Source organism: Camelus bactrianus, chromosome 11 (genome assembly GCF_048773025.1).
Source record: "Camelus bactrianus isolate YW-2024 breed Bactrian camel chromosome 11, ASM4877302v1, whole genome shotgun sequence".
Lineage (NCBI taxonomy): Eukaryota > Metazoa > Chordata > Mammalia > Artiodactyla > Camelidae > Camelus > Camelus bactrianus.
The window spans coordinates 55772726-55796201 of NC_133549.1; the positions used below are offsets into that span (position 1 = coordinate 55772726).

A 23476-nucleotide genomic window follows, 5' to 3' on the forward strand; every position below is an offset into this window, starting at 1 on the left:
TAACTTTACCTTGTTTAAAGGAAAGCAGGCAAGAAGATTAAATACTTCATTAGTAGAATACAGTAATACTATATTGGCAAAGCTAGATAATTTGCTCTGACACAGTTAGGTATTTTTTCCTTCAAAAATATAAGAAAACCTTCCCTCTGAAAATTTCAGGTGCTAATCATTTTAGTGTTTTGAAAAAAGCAATGGCAAATTCTAAACTGATGTGCAAATTTTAAAATTAGGAAAAGAAGATGGATTAAGTCCTCCTTTAACCTGGCATCTGTGTGAATTTTGTCCTGAATGGATGAAATTCACATTTATTAATCCAAGCCACTCAACTAGATATTAAAAAATAAACATTCTCTCCTTTAACTGCCACATAGAAACTCTCTGAACTAGCTTTTATTTTTCCAAACTAATAGAAAGGAAACAGAAGTTCGAGAAAGCCTAACCAAGTAATTTTACCAAGGTCACAGAGCTAGTAAGGTCCAAAGCTAAATTTGAAACAAATACGTCTGACATCAGTTAGATCTTTCTATTACATGAACTAATTGGAGTAGGCCTGAGAGGTATGCAGCAGTAAAATTCAGCCTTTGTTGAAGACCTGTTTTTCCTATGTCATCACCATCTTATTCTCTATTTGGTTCTCAGTAAATGTTTTTAAAATTGACTTGAAATTGCTTTGTTATTTTGTTTTTCTTCTGTTTTACCTACATGTGATAGTAGTGCTTTACCTCCAAAATATATATGCCTTATATTTATGATTTCTGAAATTATAAAAACTTTTATTTATTGAGAATTTCAGACACTAAAACAGGTGAGAGAGGTCATATCTTAGGACAAATAGATTTTTAGATACTCTTCAATTACAGCATTACAATGACCAGCATTTTCAACATAGTACATCTTCAGCTATATTTTCTATAAATGTTTTGCAGGGAAAGTGAGTGGGATAGGGAATGCATTTGAGATGATCAAAGCCTAAACTTAGCTAAGAGAGATATATTTCAACAGGCGAAATCAGTTGTTCCCTGCAGATGCTGAAATTCATGTTTCTTATAGCACAATTCATGACAAAAGGTGAAGAACATGGTTTTTGTAATAGAGATTTGGGTTCATTCTCGGTTCCACTACCTTGGACAATTTAAATGAAATCATGAATTCTGTTTTCTCATTTATTAAATAGGAATAATGATGAGCAGGTTTCTGTGAAAAAACAGGTAAAAGAATTTTTGGAAAATATTTTGATCTATGTTCAACACAGAGGATATTATTAACATTTTAGTTCCCACTTCCATCAGCTGCTTTTGGGATTCATATTTAAATAAAGCCAGAACATGAGTAACTGCAAATAACTTAGTAAATGCTTAAATGTATACAACACGGATTAGACTTTTTCCAATAAACTATATCTCATCTAGTTGCATTAATGTTTAACATGATTTACAATTTTTACCTTTCACAGTTTCCTATTATTTGTTTTTCAATGCCAACTTGGTCAATAAACTTAAAAGTCTAATTTTGGGTTTCAGTAGAACAACAACTGAGAAATGACCTTCCAAAGGCTTAACATTTAGTACATAAAGCTATTACTACTTTTCCATAACTCTCAGAATCATCAGTGATAGTCTGATGTTAGCTACAGCTGTGCTTTGCTGGAATTTTCAGATCAACATACTACATCTCGTTTCAGGAAGAATCTTCATGTTTAGCATCTAAATTGCAGATCATAAGGCAATTCTTGCTTTGGTTTGCTAGTTCCAGATGGATAGATTCTGTCTTACACCCTGCTCAATTCCCTATTTCAGTCTCATTCCTCTTACAATGCTCAGCAACCATGCAATTTGGATACGGACCATCAGAACTAAATTGAAAGATCCTCATGAGAAAGAATATCTCACTAGGAGTAAATGCCCATTAAAGCCTTTTGAATCTGTTCTAATCACTGTCTAACCCTCCAGCTTCTTACTTTTTGTTTTCTGACAGTAATGAACCAAAACACCATGATAAAAGCCTGAAAGCTAAAGGGATTATTTTTAATTCTCAAACTTATTGTTATGTATCTGTTGCACTTATAATAGTGTTTAGATTATTCCCATTGGTTTCCTCTAATTTTGAAGGCTGATAATTTCACCTTATCTATATAAATCTTTCCCTTTCAGTTCAAGAAGAGTTAGTTGTTTCTCTTCATAGACTAGACTAAGTGCTAAATTTGTTTTTTACCATGCAGTAGGCATGGAGATTCACCCAGGGACAGCTAGTGTCTCATTGGTGCACAGAGTGGGTGACTTGGAAAAGCAAGGGGAAGAACAAAGGCATATTCTAGGGATTCCCCCTCATTTCATCCATATCCATCTACCCTACAATATTGCTATAGAAATTACTCATCTATTTGACATGTTTTTCTGTTTAAACATGATGAGAAAAAAGTCATAAATCTTCAGGTAACTTTATATTTCCATTAAATGAATGCATTAAAAAATAAAACTCAACTAACTTCTGGTATTTTCCTCATTTACATGTCTCTTTATATCACATAATTAAACTATGTTCAAAACCAGTGACTTAGTTATTTTAGTTTCCAAGTAAATAAATTTTTTGAATCACTGATTACAATACAGGTTTTTATTTTTTCAGTGTCACATGGTTCTATGACATTTTAAAATTAGTGATTTACTGGTATTTTTGTCAGTTATTTTGTCAATATTAAATATTCAGATATCAATATTTTTATTAAGATATACAAATACTTATTTCCTGTGTTGAATTTTTCAATCAAATGTACACAAAAAATCCTCCACTCATTAAAATTTTTCCAAGTTTATTGTATTATTTTAATTATATTTTTCTTAGTTTCTAATAAGATTAAGCATCTTTTATTAATTCAATTAATACTTTATGCATTCCAAAATGCTAGTTATAGGCTCTATCAAATCATGGGCCTTCTCAATGAAGTAGTCTTAGTGTGAGAATTTAGGGAAAATTAGTATCTTAAGAAGGGCAAAAATAGAATCTCCTTTGTGAAATGTCTGATGAAATATTTTGTCCACTTAGAAAAACTGAGTTTGACTTCCTATTATTGAGTTGTAAGTATTCTTTACCTTTTCTGAACTCAAGAAAAACTTTTGTCAGATATATGTTTTGTAAAAAATTTTCCTTCGTTTGTCATTAATCTTTGCAGTTTCTTCATAGCGTTTACAAAGGGCAAATTTAAAAACAAAAAACAAAACGAAACAAAAGTCTTGATCTTAGTCCAGTTTATCAATGTTTTATTTTATGATTTATACTTTCATATATCTCATCTCAGAAATATTTGCCTAAGCCAATGACTCAAGGATTGTTACTTTATTCAAAGATTTTCTCCATTTCATCTAAGTTATCTAAATTATTGGCATAAAATGTTTAATAGTCTTCGTTATCATATTTTAATGTCTTGAGGATCTGTAATGTTGTCTCTGCTCCCCCTTGATTAGTCCAGCTGGAGTTTTATCAGTATGTAGATTATTATTTTCAGAATTTGGGTTTATTGATTTTTCTTTGTAGATTTTATTTTCAATACCATGCATTATGCTCTTATTTTTATTATTTCCTGGAGTATTCTATAAATGTCAAATAGAACCTCTTGGTTGATAGTGTTCAGATCTCCTATGTTCTTGCTAATTTAATGTCATGTCATTCTATCAGTTGCTAAAGGTAGAATTGTGAAGGCTCCAGCTGTACTTGTTTTGTCTATTTCCTCTCTCAGTTCTATCAATTTTTTCCTTGTTGTTTGGTGCATACACATTTGGGATTGCTTCTTCTTATTAGTGGATTTATATTTTTATCATTATGTAATGTCCATCTTGTTCCTAGCAATTTTATTTGCTCTGAGGACTGTTTCTTATAATACTCATACAGGCACTGCTGTAATTTTTATTAGCATGTTCATTGTTTTTCCCAATTTTTTTTTTTTTTTTTTTTTTTACTTTTGATCTGTTTTGTTACATCTGGAGTGAGTTTCTTGTATAGAGTATAGTTGAGTCATGAATTGGATCTTCTCTGCCAATCTCTGCCTTTTGATTTGTGTATTTAGACATTTTAGCATATGAAGTAATTATGTCTATGTTGGAGCTTAATTTTGTTATTATTTGTTTCTATTTGTTCCTGTGTTTCTTGTTTCTTTCTTTCTTCTTGCTTTTCTTTAGATTACTTAAACATCTTTTAGAGTTACATTTTTATTTATTTTGATGGTTTTGAGTATATTGATTTGTATAATTTTCTACCTTTGTTATGGGTATTGCTATACACATATATAGCTTACCACAAGTTATTGATGTCATTGTTTTACAACATAGAATGAAGTGTAGAACGTTTGCTTCTCTTTCGGTCTCTTTACCCTCTCCACTTTAAAAATATAATTGTCTTAAATATTTCTCTACATACAGTTAGCACCACATCAGAAATTTATAACTTTTATTTTAATCAGAATATTTACTAAAAGAAACTCATGTGATGAAGAATAGTCTACTATATTTACTTATGTGTTTATCAAGGAAAACAATGTCTTGTGTTACCATTTTGTTTGTGTTTAGAGGGCTTTCTTTAGTCATTTTTAAGAGTAGGTTTGCTAGCACAAATTATCTTAAGTGTTCTTTTGACTGATGGATTGCTATATCACTGGATATAGAGTTTCTGATTCTTATAATTAACAGTTCTTTTCTTTCAGCACCTTAAAAAAAAAATGCTGTGCCACTTCCTTCTTTCCTGCATGGTTTCAGATAGGAAGTCCTCTGTAATTCAAATTGGTATTCCTTTATAGGTGATGCATTCTTTTTCTCTGGCTAGTTTTAAGACTTTTTTCTTTTTATTTAACTTCTCAATTTTTAATTATGTCATGTTTTGGTATAGATTTCTTTTAGGTTGTTTTAGGTTCTCACATGTTTGAATATGTAGTTTTGTGTCTTTTGCCAAATTTGGCAAGTTTTTAGCCATTGTTTCTTCAAATACTTTTTCAGTACCACACTCTTTTTCTTCTTCTGTATTCTGATAATATGAATTTTTGCTCTTTTTACATTTTTCTATGGAAACTTCTGTTTGGTGTGACTTGAAGTTCAGTGATTCTACCCTTTTTATCAACCCTCAATGGAGTATAACTAGTGAATTTAAAAAAATTCAGTTTTTGTAGTTCTTAATTCTAAAATTTCCTTTTAGTTATTTTATATAACTTCTATTTCTGTGTCAATTTTCTGTTTTCATGTGTTTCAAGAAAATTTTAATTGATTTCTAAAGCATTTTTTAAGATAATTACTTTTAAAATTCTTGTCAGATAATTTCAGTATCAGATTAATTTCCATATCGGCATTGGTTGATTGTCTTTTCTCATTAAATTCAGTTCTCCAGTTTCTTAGTATAATGAGTGTTTTTAAATTGTATCTTGAACATTTTGTTTATTTTGTTAAGGGGCTCTTGTTCTTATCTAAGTATTCTATTTTAGCAGACAGTTGCCCTGTTTAAGTTTAGTGTGTAAGTTGTAGTCTACTTCTCTGAGCTTTAATTCCTATGAAAGTTTATTTTCTGAGCCTTTGCAGTCTTAGTCTTGTCTGCTTTGTTTTTTGGTGCTGCTGGGACTCCTGCTCAGTCCCTACTGGTGCCATTTGTATATTCTGGATTGAGGCAGGAAACTACTGGAACTGGTCCCTTTATACCACAGGGAGTCACAGGGCTTTCCACTGCAGTAGATATGAGAAGATGGGACCACTCTCTGGGCCCTGGTTCTGGACTAAGTGATAGGATGGCTAGAAGTTGATTCTGCAACCACTGGGAGAGCACACCACTCATCTGGCCTGAGTTATGGAGCAGGGGCTGGGATGGCTGAGGCTTCACTTTTGCCACTGCTGTTGGTGAGCTGGATAATCAACAGAGACCCCATTTATGGAGAAGTACTTGGGGTTCTTCACTAGGTTTCTGTTGGATTTCTACTTTCCTAGACCTTTGGTTAGAAAGAATAGTCTGTCTTTCTTTTTCCCTCTCTCCCTCCTTTCCTCTCCTTCCTCTCCTTCCTTCCTTCCTTCCTTTTTCTTTTTTCTTCTATGCCTGTTGGTCATTTCTTGTGGCAGTCCTATTCATTGTCCAGTCCAAAGTATATAGGAGATGGAAAGAAAACCTAGGGAAGTTACCACGTTGTTATTGCTCAAATCCTGCATGCTCTGGCCTGTACACATTCTTCTCTTCAGCTTTCAGATGTCTCAACTGTGTAGTATTTTCCAGGGTATGTAATTAGAGAGAAGGAACAGGGAAAAGTGAGTCTGTATCATCTTATTCCTGAAGCCTTAGCTATTATTTTTATACCTGTGGTTATAACTTACATTTTTACATACTTAGCACTAAGCATTGATCTTGGAACATACTAGGTGCTTGACAAAAAAGGGTGACTAAATGAATTAGCAAATGAGTGGCTGCCTAAATAAAAGGAAGGAAGGATTAAAAAAGGGCATGAAGAAAGAAATGAAGGAAAGAAAGAATGAAGGAAGGAAAAAGAAAAGGAAAGGAAAGGAAGAATACTATTGTCAATGGACTACTCTAATAACAACATTATATATTGGATAGAACACCAGTCTTACTTGTGTAACTAACCATTGTAGAATTATTGGCTGTCTATTTAAATTCCATAAACTTACATTTTCTTATTTATAAAATAAAAGGCTTTGCTTAAAATTTATGATCCCTTCCAGTCATGTATGCTGTGGCTCTCCAACAGTTTTTCTGAAAGTCACAATTGATGCTCTACTTTAAATTTTTCTGCTATAAAGCTTATAGTTGTAATCCCTGAGGCAAAATGCAAACTCTTTAATACAGCTGTGCAGTAGTGAGAAACAGCAGCAAGTCGATTGAATTAGTGTAAAACAATAGGGGATTCTGTACATTTCCCCAATCAATGGCATATGCAGGGCATGAGTCAAAGAGGTTGAGCTGCCAAAAATGAAGAGCTCAATAGTGCTTTCACCTGTGAGCAGCTGGTCACACACTTGTGGTTTTCCAAATATGTTCATATATTAAGAGAAAACCATCCACTGGCTATTATCTTTGAACATCAAGGACAAACATGTCATGGATAATGCCCATCCAACTGTTAATGCAGTCTGTGCCTTTGTTGGAACTTCTGTTCCCAGTCTAATGGATATTTCATTTAACTGATAACTCTGCCTTATTGATATAACATTAACGCCTAAACTTTTAATGCAAGAAGTAACTAGGAATGTGCTGAGGGTGCATGTGTTTACTCTCTTTGCCCCAACTCACTAATGGCCTTATATATGAGTGCTATACAAATCTTGGAAGTAAGAATAAAACTGTCAACAGAGGAGAAATGTATAAATACATCATTAAAATACAATTATACTAGCATCATAAACGTATTTGATACACATGCATGCAGACATTCAGCTATAGTTTTCGATATATATATATTAGCCTTGACAGGTGTGTAGTATGCATTATAATATACTTGGCATTATGGTTGTTCTTTTCATATGCAAGTACAGAGACTGTTCAGAATTAATGTTATGATAACCTTTTTCAATCTCATTTCCCAAATATAAGTAGACATTCTAAAATAAAAATCTAATCATATATTTACATTACCACAGTAAGTCTTTCAGTGTATCCTTATTGAATATTTAAAACATGCAGCATATGGTATATGATGTGGAGAGCATTTTTCAGGGTGTGAATAAAACAAATATGAAAATTCAGTCTATTAGATGAATGCTTGGGTGACCAGACTCTTTAAGTATTTTATTAGTCCCTGCATGATACAGACACTGATTACAAATTTTTGCTAGTTTTTTTTTCTTTTTATTCTCTCCTTCTCACTTCACCATTCCCTCCACCCCATATCTTCTCACTACAAGTTAAAACTTACTTTGTGTTGCCTTTAATCTTTCCTACATGCTCTTCCTTTTGACTGAAATAAATACTACCTCATGTTCTAAACCTGCATGTTCACGTGGAAAGGGCCACTAGTATTTTATCCCTAGCTTTCGTTCTTCTGGAACGCCTTTCCTAATAATCCTGACAGGCATGGATGTTAGCTAAGTGCTTCTCCTCTATTCTCCCTTATCGCTGTATACTGTCCTATAATAGCTCTTATTACATTATTTTAAACAATAGTGTATAGTCTTATTTAACTGTTCAAAGCCCAGATGGATCCTGAGCGTCTTTTTTTAATTCCTTTTTTTAAAATTATGGTAAAAAAATATATAACATGAAATCTACCTTTAGATACCTTATATAAAATCAATAAAGTAATCTCTTAGAAGCAAAATGTAGAGTGTTGGTTGCCAGCGGTGGGGGAGAGGGAGAAATTGGAGTTGACCATTGGGTATAAAGTTTCAATTAAGGAAGATGAATAAGATCTAGAGATTTGCTTTACAATGATGTGCACATAGTTAACAATACGGTACTACTTTCTTTAAGGTCAGTTTCTGGGGATGTATTTTGTTCTTTTGATTGAGCCATATTTCCCTGTTTCTTCATGTGTTTTATAATTTTGCTTTGGGATCCGCATATTTGAAAAAAAGATAGGCACCTCTCCCAGTCTTATGGACTGACTTCATGTAGGGGAAAACCTTCACCAGTCAACTCAGCTAGATTTTGAGGTTTTTTCAAACTTTTTCTGAGGATGCACCTTCTCTAGGCTTGTGCATGTAATTTCCCAGTTAGAAAGGTTTGCTGTTTTTCTCTGCCTCTGCCTCTGCCTCTGCCTCAAGCCACTGAACTCTCTGCATCCCCCAGGTATCCAAGCTAGAACTCTTCTGTCAGTGTGCCACATCAGATGAGACGGAAACCAGTCCCTCAGGTTGTACCCGCAAAAGCCAGAACATTAGACTCATGCATTACTCTTTTCTTTTTCTCTCCAGGGAAAGACACAAACTGGGTGCTCACTCCTGATCGTGGTGAACCATGGTGGTTTCTGTCTGCAGTATTGCAAGTTCTCTAGTGCTGCCACAAGCTGCTGAATTCTCTTTTGTTCTCTGCAGCCCCTTGGCACCCAAGGTATGTCAGTTCCCTGTCAGTGCTCTGAGTCAGGTGAGACATTGAATGTGCATTCTGTACTTCTCTTTCCTTCCCAAAGGAGAAGCTACGAGTTGGGCTTTTCCTCCCAATTGTAAACTGTACAATTTAGGGAGCAGCTGATATGGTTGAAATGAAGCAACTTTTCTTACCTGTTTCATTGTGGCTGTTCTTAAATTTGAGCTTGTCTGAGTGCTGCGTTTTCCAAACTGGTTTCTAGGGTTCTTGTAGAGGCTTTTTGGGCTATAGATGTTAAGTTGATGTTTCTATAGTGCTCTGAGGTCTCAGGCTTTCTATTCTATCGTTTTGCTGATGTTACTCTTCCAGATTTTGAGCATCTTGAGTGACATTGTTTTCTTAGCATCCATCACACTGCCTGGCACAGAATTGGTGCTCAACAAGTATCTGTAGAATCTGAATGAAGTATTCCTAGTTCAGGGTTACAACTTCAGACTTGTTTCTAAGTGATATAAAAATACTTGGCTTTATATAGACATTGATACCTTAGCAGGTTTGCTCTTTTCTTTTCAAGACAGTGGATTTCAGGACATGGTCTTAGTGCAAACTCAGTGTGTAAACAGCAAGACCTAGAGCAGTGCTTTCCAAAAGTAATGTATACACTAATGGAAATGTTTTTTTCTGCTATCTGAAAATGTTGCCAAAAGCCATATGTGACTTTTGAGCATGTGAAATATGGCTAATGTGTGGGATAGAATTTTAAAATTTATTTAAATTTAATTATTTTAAATCGCCACATGTAGCTGGTTATCATGTTGGACAGTGCGGCTCTAGAGGACTTTAGAGCTGGCATGGGTCTCTAAAAATGCAATTTGAAAATATTGCAACATTTTATGTTTTTTCTTTTCTATAAAAAAGAACCTATAGAGATGAAATGTTGTCTTAATCTTAGCCATAAGTTTCTATCTACTACCAGAACCAGTCATCTTTGTTTTGCTTTGTTTTGTTTCCTTGTTTTTTTTTTTAAATTTTCTTGGCCATATATAAACATTAGAAAAACAGACAAAGATTTTATCTTTCTGTTATTATTCCATGGTATTTAAAATTTATATCAAAGCAAAGATGTATGTTTATTTAGGTCAAATACTACTACAAAGCTTAAAAAATAAATAAGATATTTTCCTAACAAGTACTTTGCTCCACCCAAGTTATGCTCCTTTGAAGCAAGTTCTTTGAACTCTTCAGCTATTTCTTCTGGTTTTTCCCTTCATATAGTAAAATATGCTTAAATTTGATTTTTCTGTTTTAAAAATCATCCTAAATCCATTTATGGCAGATGAAGATGCAACTCTCTTATATGACCTGACCTAAAAACACAGACACAGACACACACACACACACACACACACACACACACACACATACAGCGTAGCCCTTTCCTCATCTCTTTAATGTAATTCCTGTGTAATTCTGGCTAAATGAAATTTCGGCATTTATGTAAATATAAATCTGTGTAAATTGTGCTTATTACAGAGGCAGGATTTTGAAGAAAACATGCCTATTATCTGCACTTGATGCTCCCTTTCATGTGAGCACTACTGGCTTCTTTCTCCTTCTCACACACTTCACTTTAAGGGAGATAGGATTATCATCTAAATGGTGAGTTTAGAAAGAAAAACAGAGGATATTTGGCCCTGCCCCTTCCTTTCACTTCTTCTCATAAGAGTGAACTTGCTCATGGAGTGACCTCCATGCCATCTGGTTTATGGTTCTAGGCCCTATCCCTGCAAAATAGGGGAGGTCTGTAATTTTATGGGGTAAAACTCACATTTAGGGAAGCAGAACACATGTAGTACTCGAGGAATTAATTTGTCCAGGGCTTGTGGATTTTGGATTTTAGTGGGTGGAGAGGGCACTGTAAATGCTTGTAGAGGAATGTGCCATATCATGTGTATTTGACTTTTAACTGCTGGATCTGAAAGAGAATTTAAACTGTGATGCTTTGACCTTTGATGGTTTTAACAAGTAAGTGACTTATCCTATAGAAATTGAGCTTTACATTTTGGATTTTGATCAGTTAAATAGGGGCCAAGGGCTTATCAAAGTTTTAGGGTCTGGGCAAACTCTAACAGGTGCATAGGCCATAGAGAAGCAGAGGTGGTACTTTTGACAAGGGATTTAACTTCTCTAAGCATCATTATTTTCTTCTATAAATCAATGAACGTAATTCTACTTCAAAGAATTGATACACTTGTTAGGAAAATTAAATAAGATGATAAATATAAATAAATTAGCAGAGTGCCTGGCACACAGTGTGTTCGTAATATTAGATATTGATGTTATTATCTGCATATCAGTTAACAGTTCAGATTCCTTCATGCTATACTGTTCATATACTCAGAATGCCATGACAATGTTAGGCAGACATATATAGATTAAAATAGGTGGGAGGATGGACAATAACAATTACATGCATATGGATAGTCCAAGAGTACTGGCTCCAAATGCAAATTGTAATCACTGCTCTTGATACATAGTGTACAAAACTTTATAAGGATTTTTATTAAGACCATACTATTATGGATTCCATTGTGTCTCCCCCAGATTTATATGTTGAAACTCAATCCCCCCAATATGACCTTTCAGGAGGTGTTTAAGGTTAAATAGGGTCATAAAGGTAGGCCCTAATCCAATAGGACTGCTATCCTTATAAGAAAAGGAAGAAACACCAGGAGTGTCACATAGAGAGAAAGGGGCATGTGAGGGCACAGCAAGAAGGCGACTATCTGCAAGCCCAGGAGAGAGGCCTCACAAAAACACGGTCTCGCTGGTGTTTAGATCTTGAATTTCCAGGTTCCAGAACTATGAGAAATAAATTTCTGTTGTTTAAGCCACTCGAGTCTGTGGTGTTTTATTATGGCAGCCCGAGTTGACCAACACCCATGCTTAGGAAATTTGAAACAGAATGTGATTCTATAGCTTTGGACCATCTACAGTTATCTAACCATAGCCCCAAAGGCCACATTTCTTTAACTATTTAATAATTGATCAGGTCAGTTTATTCTTCCTACAACCTCTTTTTACCATGCTTTATTTATTCTCTGAAAATGAAATTGTATTTCCTGTTATAGGTAATTGGAATGCTTATAACTAACTGCCCAGTCCAGAAAAATGGATCATGGAAGGACACTAAAAGTAAAAATAATATAAACAAAGAATAGTTTGTGTTTTAAGACTGAGGATTTTTAACTTGAGTTAAAAACTTCCCCCTACTTAGTAACTGCTTCTTTTTATTAAACACACACATTCAGTTATTCAATGGAGGAGAAGGAAGGCAATTGGATGTATGTTTCTACATACAGGGGATATATAAATAGAAAAACGTGGAAACAACATATTTTAATTTAAATTTAAATATATATGTAATGGTACAGTTAATACTTATGAAGCTTTATATGTTTCTCATGGAAAATATATCTAGTTGTGCAAAATAAATATAATTATCCCCAAATTAATGAAGAAATGGAATGAGGAATGTATTCAGGCATTTCTCTCACTGAACAGTTTTCAAGTTGAAATTCAGTATGTAATTATTCACTTTCCACTAATGAAATTATATCCCTACCATATCTGTCTTGTATTTTTTTGAGAGTAGGTCACATTCTAACCTGTCATAATTGTAGATTCCTAGTCAATGGAAACACAATGAAAATATAAACAAAGTGAAGGGAAAACAAGGGAAAAATATTTTGAAATTCAAATAACAGAGGAGGAGAAGGTAATCTGCTTCTGGACAAATCAAACTTTGTAAGGAATGAAAAGTGGGGGTGTAGTGCTTCTACTGATATCTTTGATGATCTTCTTAGTGCTTTGTTAAATTAAATAGATTTTTTTTTCCTTAACAAGAATGAGAACTGGATCCATAATTAAGAGACTGGTACCTAGTCTTGGATCCACCTTCACCCAGCTCCATGATTTTGAATGAGCTGCACCTCCACATGCTGAAATGCCTTCAAGTACGAAAAGAAGGAAGCAGATTCAGTGGCCTTTAAAGAACTTTAGACTCTAACAACTGATAATGTTATTACTCTTCATTTGTCCTCTATTCTGACAGTGTTTCCCCTTTAAAGTTTCAAAGGAGTACCTAGTGAGTGTAATGAGAAACACATTCTAAAACTGTAGTGGAGTTGCTATAGAACTTGAGCCAGACAGTATAAAATTGTCTACTGAAAAATTTGTCCACTAGCAAAGCAACATCAAATAAAAATTTTAGTGCCTCTAATTTTCATCTTTGTGCAAAAGCAATTTCTTATTTGTGTTCAGAATAAATTATTCCTATTAAATCAATGCAAAGCTCAGGGAAAATCTTCAATTAACACTGTAATCATCAGTCATCTGTAAAAAATAAAGCCATCAGCACAAAGGAACGTGGATAATGAGTTAATTATGCTGGGGATGTCATAAGTAAACTTTGGACATTTTCAAAAATATGAACACTGATACAGGGTGTCATTTTGTTTATTAATTTATTTTTGTTCTCCATCCTATTGTTTACTACTCTTCCTGAGAGGAAGGACGGATATAAAGAGAAAAAGGCTTTTGAATCCTAATTTCACCTCTAATTGTTTTGAAGTTTCCACCCTATGTGCAATTTATGCCAATAGTAATCTCCCTCACAAATATATAATAGAGATTAATGAAGTGTACTTAATTTCTCACATGTTGGACTATTGGACTTGTCTCTAGAGATGCTATAAGCCTTATCAAATAGAAATAATATTGTATATGGTAAAAGGAAGGATTTTATTCATTAGAAATTTCTTACTAATTAATAGCTGACCATGTCCCTTAGAAATGGTGAAAATTTGCCACGTTTATTCCCTTTTGGAAAAGATGGAACACTTCAAAAATAATGTGATTAATACAACTTTCATAAGTGTCTATTCAGCATAACTACTACCCAAAGCTCCCAAATAGGATTAACACATCTGAACAAACAATGAAGTAGAAAAAATAACTCACTGAATAAGCAATAAAATGAAAAGAAGAAAAAACCCAAAACCAGGTATTCTATATCCCAAGTGATGACTTATTAGCTGTGTTCCCACATCTGAGTCACTTGATATCTCTGGCTTTTCCCTCTAAAATAGGAATCTTAATTCTTTATTAGACTAAATGTAGGGGATTATACTATATGTTCTTCTGAGGTGTCAGGTAGTTCTGAGAGCCAACATTCTTACATTAAAGGTGATTCAGTGCATCAAAATGAATTGCCTATCTGTGGTTTTTCACAGATTTGTATTACATTGAGATGGACTTGAGTTCACTTTCAGCAGTGATGCTGAGAATACCCTTTGGATTGCTAATTCAGTCATTTGACAAATATATATTCAGGGCCTAAATTTTGTTGTTGATATTTCATATCAGGCTTCTCTCTCTCTCTTTTTTTTTTTTGTGAAGTTCTCCATCCCTCATGATCCATATTACAAGATTTGAACTCAACTTTTAAAGTAGATTCATACATTATAGTTTTGACTTCTTGACTAGATTTGAATTTCTCTGTAATTGTGAGAAATTTACTTCTTTGAATTCTCCCAACAGAATGGCAGAAACTACTGGATTCCTCTACATGTCCTATCTCTGCTTTTTGTTAATTAAACAAAATATTGGAGACATTGCCACCACAATAAAAGGATATCCTTCATAGCATCTCTTGCAGTGGCTGGCTGTTGAAGTGTAAATAGAAATTCTTTATAGTAACATGAAGTTTCCTTAGAAGGGAAGAGGAACTGTCCCTTTTACCTATTGCTTAGAATGTTGATGTGATCGCTAAAGCTCTAATAGCCAGCCTGGACTACATGGAGACTTTTCCAGGGAGCAAGAGAGAATAATGTTTCCATCCTGGCAATATCTACTCCAAATTATCAAATTTTCTTTTATAGAAAAATTAATTAGTCTAGTTTGGCTAAGACACTACTTTTCAAATCTTTGCTACTCACAATCAAATGTAATCCTAACCAGTAGAAGTTTGAAAAATGTCAGGTCTGTACTAAAAATGTTAATAAATCCATATTGAATAATTAACCCCTATTTTGTGTATTATAAATGTATCCAAGTAGTGTGTGTATGTGTGTATGTATATATGTTCTATCATATTTTGTCAAATATGAGAAATTCCTATAGGAATAAATGTCAGAGTCCGCATTTTAGGTTTATTTAACTGTAAATTTAAATTAACAAAAACTCATAGTTATTTGAAACATCACAGAAATAAGAAAGACAAAATGATGAAAAATATAAAAAAAAACTGATATAAAAATTACCCTAATACAATAATAAAAAGATAAGTTCTAATATAGTACTATACAAATACAACCGATAATAATGTAAGAGTGAGGGATGATGCCTCAGTCCATCCCATTTACTTTTGCCATGTTTACAAAGCACATGATTAGTATTCTTTTGTGAGCATGTCTCCATGTCACAAAATTATAAAGGCAAGGAAGTACAAAATCTGCAGAGTGGGCTAAGAATCTCAAGACTCGGAAAGTCAATGGTGCAGTTCTAGTCAGAAGGCCAGTGGGTGAAGACCCAGGATAGCTAGTGAATCCTCGTTCAGGATCAAGTCAGAGAAAGTCTAACAGGCCAGTCTTGTATCTATTCAGTCATCTTTCTACTGATTGGATGAGGCCCACCCAAATTATAGAGGGCAATCTGCTTACTCAAAGATCACTGATGTAAATGTTAATCTCAACCAAAAACACCCCTCAGGTTAACATGTAAAATTAACTGTTATGTGTCCTTTGTTCAAATAACTGCAAGAAATGTTTTTTAGTGTCAAAATATGGGTGATGCTGAAACTGATTCTTGAAAGATGAGTAAATATTTGTTAGATAGACAAAGACATATGACAAGAGTACCAAGACTAAGTAAGAGGCAGAAATTTCTAGGGAGAGAGAAAAGCACAGATCCTTCTAGGCTTGTGTTAGAAACTGCTTGTTAAAGGTTTTAACACTTTCCTATTTAACATTTTCTGTTGTAGGAATGTTCAAGTATTGAGGCTAGGTCATTTTTCTGGAATTAATCAAATCCATTTTTCAGTTACCAGATTTGAGGGTCTGTATGCAAAACTGTTTGTATGCAATGGATAAGGGGCACTTGTCCCATCTGTGATTGTCTGCAATCATTTCCCTCAGGTTTGCCATACTGGAGTTTCGAATCCCAAAACTCAGTCTCAGTAATATATACATAAAATGCTGCTGTGATCATAATTCCAACAAGGTACATTTAGCTGCTGTTGGAGATGCCTACTGGAAGCACATAATCATTTCAGTAAATTTCTCTTTGCTTCCTCAGATATAACTTCCTTTGAAATAAAACACTAGAAATGTTGATGATTTGACTGCCATGAGAATGAGGTACTTTTTATGAACAGTTGTTTTCATTTTTTCATTTCTCCCATTTTCACACAAAATGCTTTATTATCTTCCCTGATGCAGGGGTAGAGGAGACTGTTACATAGTGAAAGAAATCTCAAAGAACTTATACAGATTTTCAATGATTTTTATGACAAGTCTAATAGCGTTAATTAGTGCAGAATACAGTTTTTAAGAAAAAAGAGAGAAAATATTCTACATAGCAGAAAACCCCACTGAGGTATCTCACCTTGTTGATGTAATATAAAAGATCTTACTGAGTGCCACATTTTGTGGAATTGAGCCACCATATATGGAAAATGTTACTGATGTGGCCCCTGTCTCTTCAATGTAGGCAGTTTGGTCCAGCAAATCCACGTGTAAGTGGAAGTTTTCTGGAGTCAAGATTTCCTTACCATATACCCAAGAATACTAGACAAGACCCCTTTCACCTTTCTCCCTTTCAGTCTCTCGCACTTTATAGTCTCATGCAAAGCTTTATAGTAAACTTAGCTAGGAAGCTATGGTCTGAGGAAGTGAGACCTGAAGACTCCCCCAACAGACACAAACAAATGCACACAATGCGCTGATAGTGCTGGGCTAGACTAGTAAATAGGAGATAAGAGAATTTGAAACATGATGGTCCTCCTGCCTGGAGTACTCTTCTCATTCCTCTCTTCACTGGCTTCTCTTTGTCTCTTCAGTCTCAACAGAAGACTTACAAAGGCCTTCATAAGCTATTTGTGTAGCACTCATTTCTTTTATTTGAATATAATTTCTGTCTGAAAATTATAATAGTATATGTATTTGTCTGTTTACATTTGTTCTGTTCACATCTCCCTCTAGAATGTGAGATCAATCCTATGAAGGCAGATACCTTGTCTTTTTTGCTCACCACTGTATGCCTAATATCTGGTACACTTCCTGGAACATAAAAGATACTAAATAAAGTTGTGCTAATTAAGTAAATGAATGCATAAATGAATTCAATGAAAAATATGAAATGTAGCTTTGTGAGTATTGGGCTAATTAATATTTGAAGTTCAGCTTTCTCATTTGTAAAAAGAATATATTGTGACTTTTTCATATTTAATGAGCTTTTGTGATGGTCAGCTGGAGAAATGACTGAGAAAGCATTTTTAAACCTCTAAAGTCCATAGAAATATTGAGCATTTTTCAAATCTGGTTACATCTACCAGGTTATTAAATCCAAAGTATAAGCAGTGCAATTTTAATAACTAAACATTACTTTCCCTTTAATTTTTAGTCTTTCCTGTAATTTTCTCTAATTGAGGTAACAGAGTTTCACTCTCTTCTTACACTTTTCTCCTCTCATTTTCCTATCATTTCATAATACAGGGGGTGACCAAGAGTTCAGTTACTTTCTTAGAGGTAACTGTGGCTTAGAGAAGTGGCAACCTGCTCAAAATTTCTTGTTTTTAATAAATGATTGGCAGAATCTCATCCCATATGCCATGACTCGACATCCTTTTGTTAAATTATAGTGGAAGACGTAGCAAATGGTAGAGTTACTCATATTCCTTGAAAATGTGTTACATTGTCTCCTATATTTCTGGGAAAAATGAAATTAGATTTAGAGTCAGGTCCATTTTTTCTCAACAGCATTTCTTAGGTGATGGGTATTTCTATCAGGAGATACATGATATCTAGTTGTCTCTCTTTATGTGGTATTAACAGCCACTGATCTTTCCTAGAAGCCATTACATTGCTAGGAGTAGGATAATAGTGATATTCTATTTTTATCATTTCTTAATTAAAAAGTAATTGCCATAATTTTATACAAATAGCTTTCCTATCAATTATTTATTTACACTGAGTTATAGTTTTTATACTAAAGAAAGATAAACTCTTCTTTTTCTTTATTACTCAGTTTTTAATACAACAAGTTAGTTAACTGTCATTCTCTAATAGTGACCAATGAGCTTTTTTGTTTTGTGTTGGTTTGTTTCTTTAATTTGTTGGTTTTGGCTTTGTTTTGATATCATTATGTACACATAGATTTAAATGTTCGATGAATTTCAGTTATTGCTGTTATCATTCTGACTGATGCTCTAATTGTCTAAGTTTTATCCAAGGAGAGGCTCTTCAAATTGGTCTCTGAAACTTTTTTTGACATGACCCTGATAACTGATATCATTTTTGTTATCTGGTTTTATAAGTTGAACTTCTTGTACACATTCTGACCACACCTAAGTCAGCCATTTCTTCAAGGATAGCTGATTTATTCCTTTTGGTAGAACATTCTATTCAGATACAATCTATTCAAAGACAGTAGTGAGAAAGATATTCATATCCTGATTACAGGACAGTTAATACAACTCATTTAAAGAAATGATTTTAGTATGAAAAGAATACATATCTCTTTTTTTTAACATTTTTATTGATTTATAATCATTTTACAATGTTGTGTCAAATTCCAGTGTTCAGCACAATTTTTCAGTCATTCATGGATATATACACACTCATTGTCACATTTTTTTCTCTGTGAGTTATAACATTTTGTGTATATTTCCCTGTGCTATACAGTGTAATCTTGTTTATCTATTCTACAATTTTGAAATCCCAATCTATCCCTTCCCACCCTCCACCCCCCTGGCAACCACAAGTCTGTAAGAATACATATCTTGATTTTACATTGTATAATCTGCTTTTAGGCATTTGCGAATATATTTCTTGCAACAGTTTTCTAAAGTAAACATTGTCAAACCCATCTTACAGATGAGGAAATTGAGTCTCAGAGAAGTGGATTGTTTTATGTTGACAAAACTAATAATTGGTAAGCTTAATTCTCAAACACTAGGATCCATGGCCTATTATCTAACTTTATTGTATATTGCCTTTTACAGTCATCTCTTCCATGCTTATCACTTCCAATTCAAGTTTTTTTTCCCCCTTTGGTTAGCTTTCATTTATATTAATAAGAGCTCCAAATAAAGTTTTCCCCCTTAACATTACTTTTAGATGGACAGATATTGGAAAGGAATCTGGAAGTATCTGACGTGAAGGGCAAGAGATAAAACATTCTCCTTTTAAAAAATTTTCCTTTTTCAAGATGAACTTCTGTAGGGGTTTTTATTTTATCTTCATAGTAAACTGCTCTTTACAGAGAATGACAAAATTGAGAACATTTAAAACAACTGTGTTGTGAAGCTTAGCAATCTTTAATATATAGTATGTGGCAGAGACAATAAATATAATTATTAGAGTTACATCTCTTAATTCTTGATTCTGCTAAGAAATGGTTTTTAAGTTTCCATTTTCAAATATTTCCCATTGCACAGAATGCTGCAAGTATTTTTCTTTGTAAGTCACCATCTGCTAAAAATAAATCAGTTAAAATTATATTTCTTATTGTTTATTCACAAAATAGGCTATATTTTTTAAAAAATGAACAAGCAAATAAGTAATCACTGGCTACAATGAATGTAACAGAGCTTTTGCATGTTCATTCTAGGTATAAAATCCTATCATCTAAAGGTCAAAAAGCACATTTGGAAAGTACAAATACCAAGTACAAGGCTGGGCAGCTGAAAATTAAAACCATACACAATGCCCAGTATGACATTTTAGATGTTAAACCTAGTACAGTTCATTTCAGATTGGATAGCCAGTGTCAGTCTAGAACACTGTTTGATCTGCAATTTATATTGAGAAGAAGCATAAAGAATTTTTCGGCCTCAGCTTCTTGGCTTTTAACACAGTGTTTCACAAATGTCTGACCTTTGGGTTTTAATGTGATAATGCGGCTTCCCCTGAACAAAGGCCTAAAAGCTGATTGTCAGACAGAAGTCGTTTTTCAAAGCAGAATGATCCAAAATTGTGTACAAAAATGACACCACATATTTTTAAATGCCTGCACATATCAGTTATAGTTGTTCCCAGGGATATTTTAAGAACAGTAGGTAAATATAAAATATTAAAGTAGTAATTTTTTTTTTGAAGTTCAGTCATTTGAGAAAATGTTTAAATCTTCTTGGGAACTGCATTCTTTCTTTACCACAATTGTCACTTTTTCTTGAAGTTTTGTTGTATATATTATCGTGTGGGCTCTTGGCTCTTTTGTTGTCATTGTTATTTCTATTCAGCATCATTTAATCTGCACATTGGTATGTTAGTAGTTATTGTTTTCACATTCTCATCTGCATCCTCTAACTCTCTACTACAGGTTACCTGCTGAAATTCAATATCTTTCCTACCCTTTTCCTCATAAATTTCCAAGTTGATGACAATAAGAAGTTGGATAAAAGCCATTTTTCATTATTTGACAGCTTTTTATTAAATAACTGATATCCTCATATATGCGTGAGAGGTTTTTGGTTTTTAAAACCTTAAGTAACTTTTTATTGTTGGTGGTGATGTATTTGAAACACTTGTGGTATTACTTTTTGAATAACAACTATTATCTATTCTTTCTTCTACATGATTACTGAAGGTAGGTAGAAGCTGCATCTTCACACTTGTTCTAATCATGTGTATGTAATTATCATTTGACATAAGTAGAAGTTCTTTCCTTGCTATTTGTGTGCCCTGCCATTATTTTATGGGCAATTTCTTCTGATTACATTATTGGTTATTATTCTACTCCCTTTCTTACCTATTTGGATGCATTTTTCTTTGGAAGTAATAAATGTTTCCTTACCCATTGAGGCTCCTTCTTCTTCTTTTTACCAAGTAGCAATTATAAAACTCAAAAGCCAACCATCAACAAAGGGTGAGCAGATGACACAGTTTTTTATTCTCCCTGCAGCCAAATGCTCCCTATTGACTTCTCTTAGTAGCCCATTACCTGTCTCAGTTCTCCAAGTCACCTGACTCAGCTGCCACTCCCCCACATCTCTCCTTGACCTTGGACTGACTGCCTCCTGTGTGCATGCCTTCTGTCTTCTCCATCTTTCATTGGCTTCAGGCTCTTCCCTCCTATTTGACATCTTAATGCTACACATCCCTGCTGCTGTATACTATCTGAATAGCTTTGATCCACAAGATGCTTTCACACTTCTGCCTGCATAAAATCTTCTCCTTGTTTATGCTGACTTTTATGCTGCTCCCCTCCAGCTTTACTCTTAATAACTTTCTACCTCTTCAGAACCCAAATGGTATACTGTTTCCTTAGCAAAGACCCTCTTGACTAGCTTTTGTCCAGAATTTACTTTAACATATAAGTGAAAAGTCCTCTTTCTTTTCAATCTTGATCTTTTGTATTCCTCAAATTCAAGTCTCCATATTTTTGTTTAATCACTTTTCATCCTAAATTTTCTATACTAAATGATCATAATTTTTCTCTCACTGACTGTTTCTCATCAGCATTTATCTATCCTTCAGCCCTATTTCTCCATACTTTGAGTTGGTCCACGCAGTAACTGGATTCTTAGTGTAGTTTATATTCCCATTATTTCATCTCCATTCCTTAACGTTGTCTGCATTTTGTATTATTTCTCTCTGCTCTTATTGTGTGTGTGTATGAGTTTGTGCATAAATATGACAGATCCTTAGTATATTTTTCTCCAGTATAATTTATACTTTAATTTTTCTCTTAGGTTTTTCAAATTTTATATTAACTATGTTTTTTAATGTGAAATCCTAACCATAACCTGTTGTATTATAATCCACACTTTTAATGCAGTTTGTAATTATATATTTCAAAACATGATATAGATACTTTTAAATTCAACAAACTTTATAAAACCAAGTCACATACTGGGGATGATGATACAAATAATGTTTATATTACCTTCTAGAAGTTTATTATCTATTGGGATTACATGAAATTAGACAAGGTATTTCTCTATATTTTGATGAGAGTTAAGATAGAGGCATGCATAGGATGCTATGGGAAGCCAGAAGAGAAGCATTTAAACCAGTCTGGGGGAAAAATGTCTGTTTGATGACTTAGCTTCTTGAAGACAGAGATTGTGACAGCCCTATTTGTTGTTCTATACCCTGTCCCAGCATTTCTCTGTACACACTGAAGGTACCTAAGAAATATTCAGTGAATGAATGAATAAAGTGACACATGTAGATTTCTGGATTGTGCTTAGTGCTTAGGATATACCCAATATTAGCAAATCAGATATAAAAGGCACTGAGCATTAGGGGAACTGCAGGAATTTTGACAGGTTTATAGATATAGGCAGTTCATTCTATGAGTTCAAATTCATAGCTGAACAGGATCCACTAAGTAAGTAGGAAAGTGACATGGTCATATATATATTTTAGGAGATAATTCTAATCCCATATGAAAAATGGATGTGGTTCATAGAGAGAAGGTGCAGTGGGGGGTGTAAGGAAGATCCTTAGGTGACACAACTGAGAAGACATGGTGATCAGGTGGACTGGACTCAATAGTAAAAATTATCACCCTCACTCTGAGTGACACAATGAACTAGGTGGGGGGTGGGAAGGGGAAGAAGGAACATGTAGATTTGTTGTCCCTGTAAATAACTTTTTTTTTTTATGAGTGAAAGGGGGGGGGGGTTAGCATATTCTCTGGGGAATATACCAGATGGAAATTCTGTTTCCCTATGCCTGTGCAAAGTACCCAGACTCTTCATATTTCCTTTTCAAAACACACTTGTACAAGAAACAGTAGTCTGTGTTAAGGCTACATCTCCCTGAGATGTTTCTTCCCATGGTCAATCTGAGTAAAAGCTGAGATTTCTTTCTTTTTTTTTTTTTGTTTCAGAGGAAACCATGTCCAATCCCCACTCATTGTCCATGGTATCTCTTCCCCATTTCTGTATATCTATTTGATCTCATCTACTTCATCAGCAGATTTCAATGAGGAGCTGTCACTATATTCATATCTCTTAATAGAATCCTTCTAGTCACTGTAAACTGCTCATTCAAAATGAGATGAATATTTTTGGAATTAATGACTAAACTTAAATTCATACTTCAGATGATTGTTCTATGTATAGTTGTTGACATCTGCCAATTAAATGTACATGTTTAACTGGCTTCTGGTTTTCCCAGATATTTTAACTGCTTAAATTTGGAAAGAGATTCGAATATTGTAGTATCCACTTACAACTCTTAATGGAGTA

General features: G+C 33.9%; 1 long non-coding RNA gene across 1 annotated transcript in view; it reads left to right on the top strand.

Moving 5' to 3' along the window:
* The first annotated feature begins 8892 nt into the window (after nucleotides 1-8892).
* LOC141579260 (uncharacterized) overlaps nucleotides 8893-23476 on the top strand; it is a 311369-nt gene continuing 296785 nt past the window's right edge. Inside the window, exon 1 of the long non-coding RNA XR_012510420.1 lies at nucleotides 8893-9021. This is a non-coding gene — a long non-coding RNA (uncharacterized LOC141579260). The remainder of the gene's footprint in view (nucleotides 9022-23476) is intronic.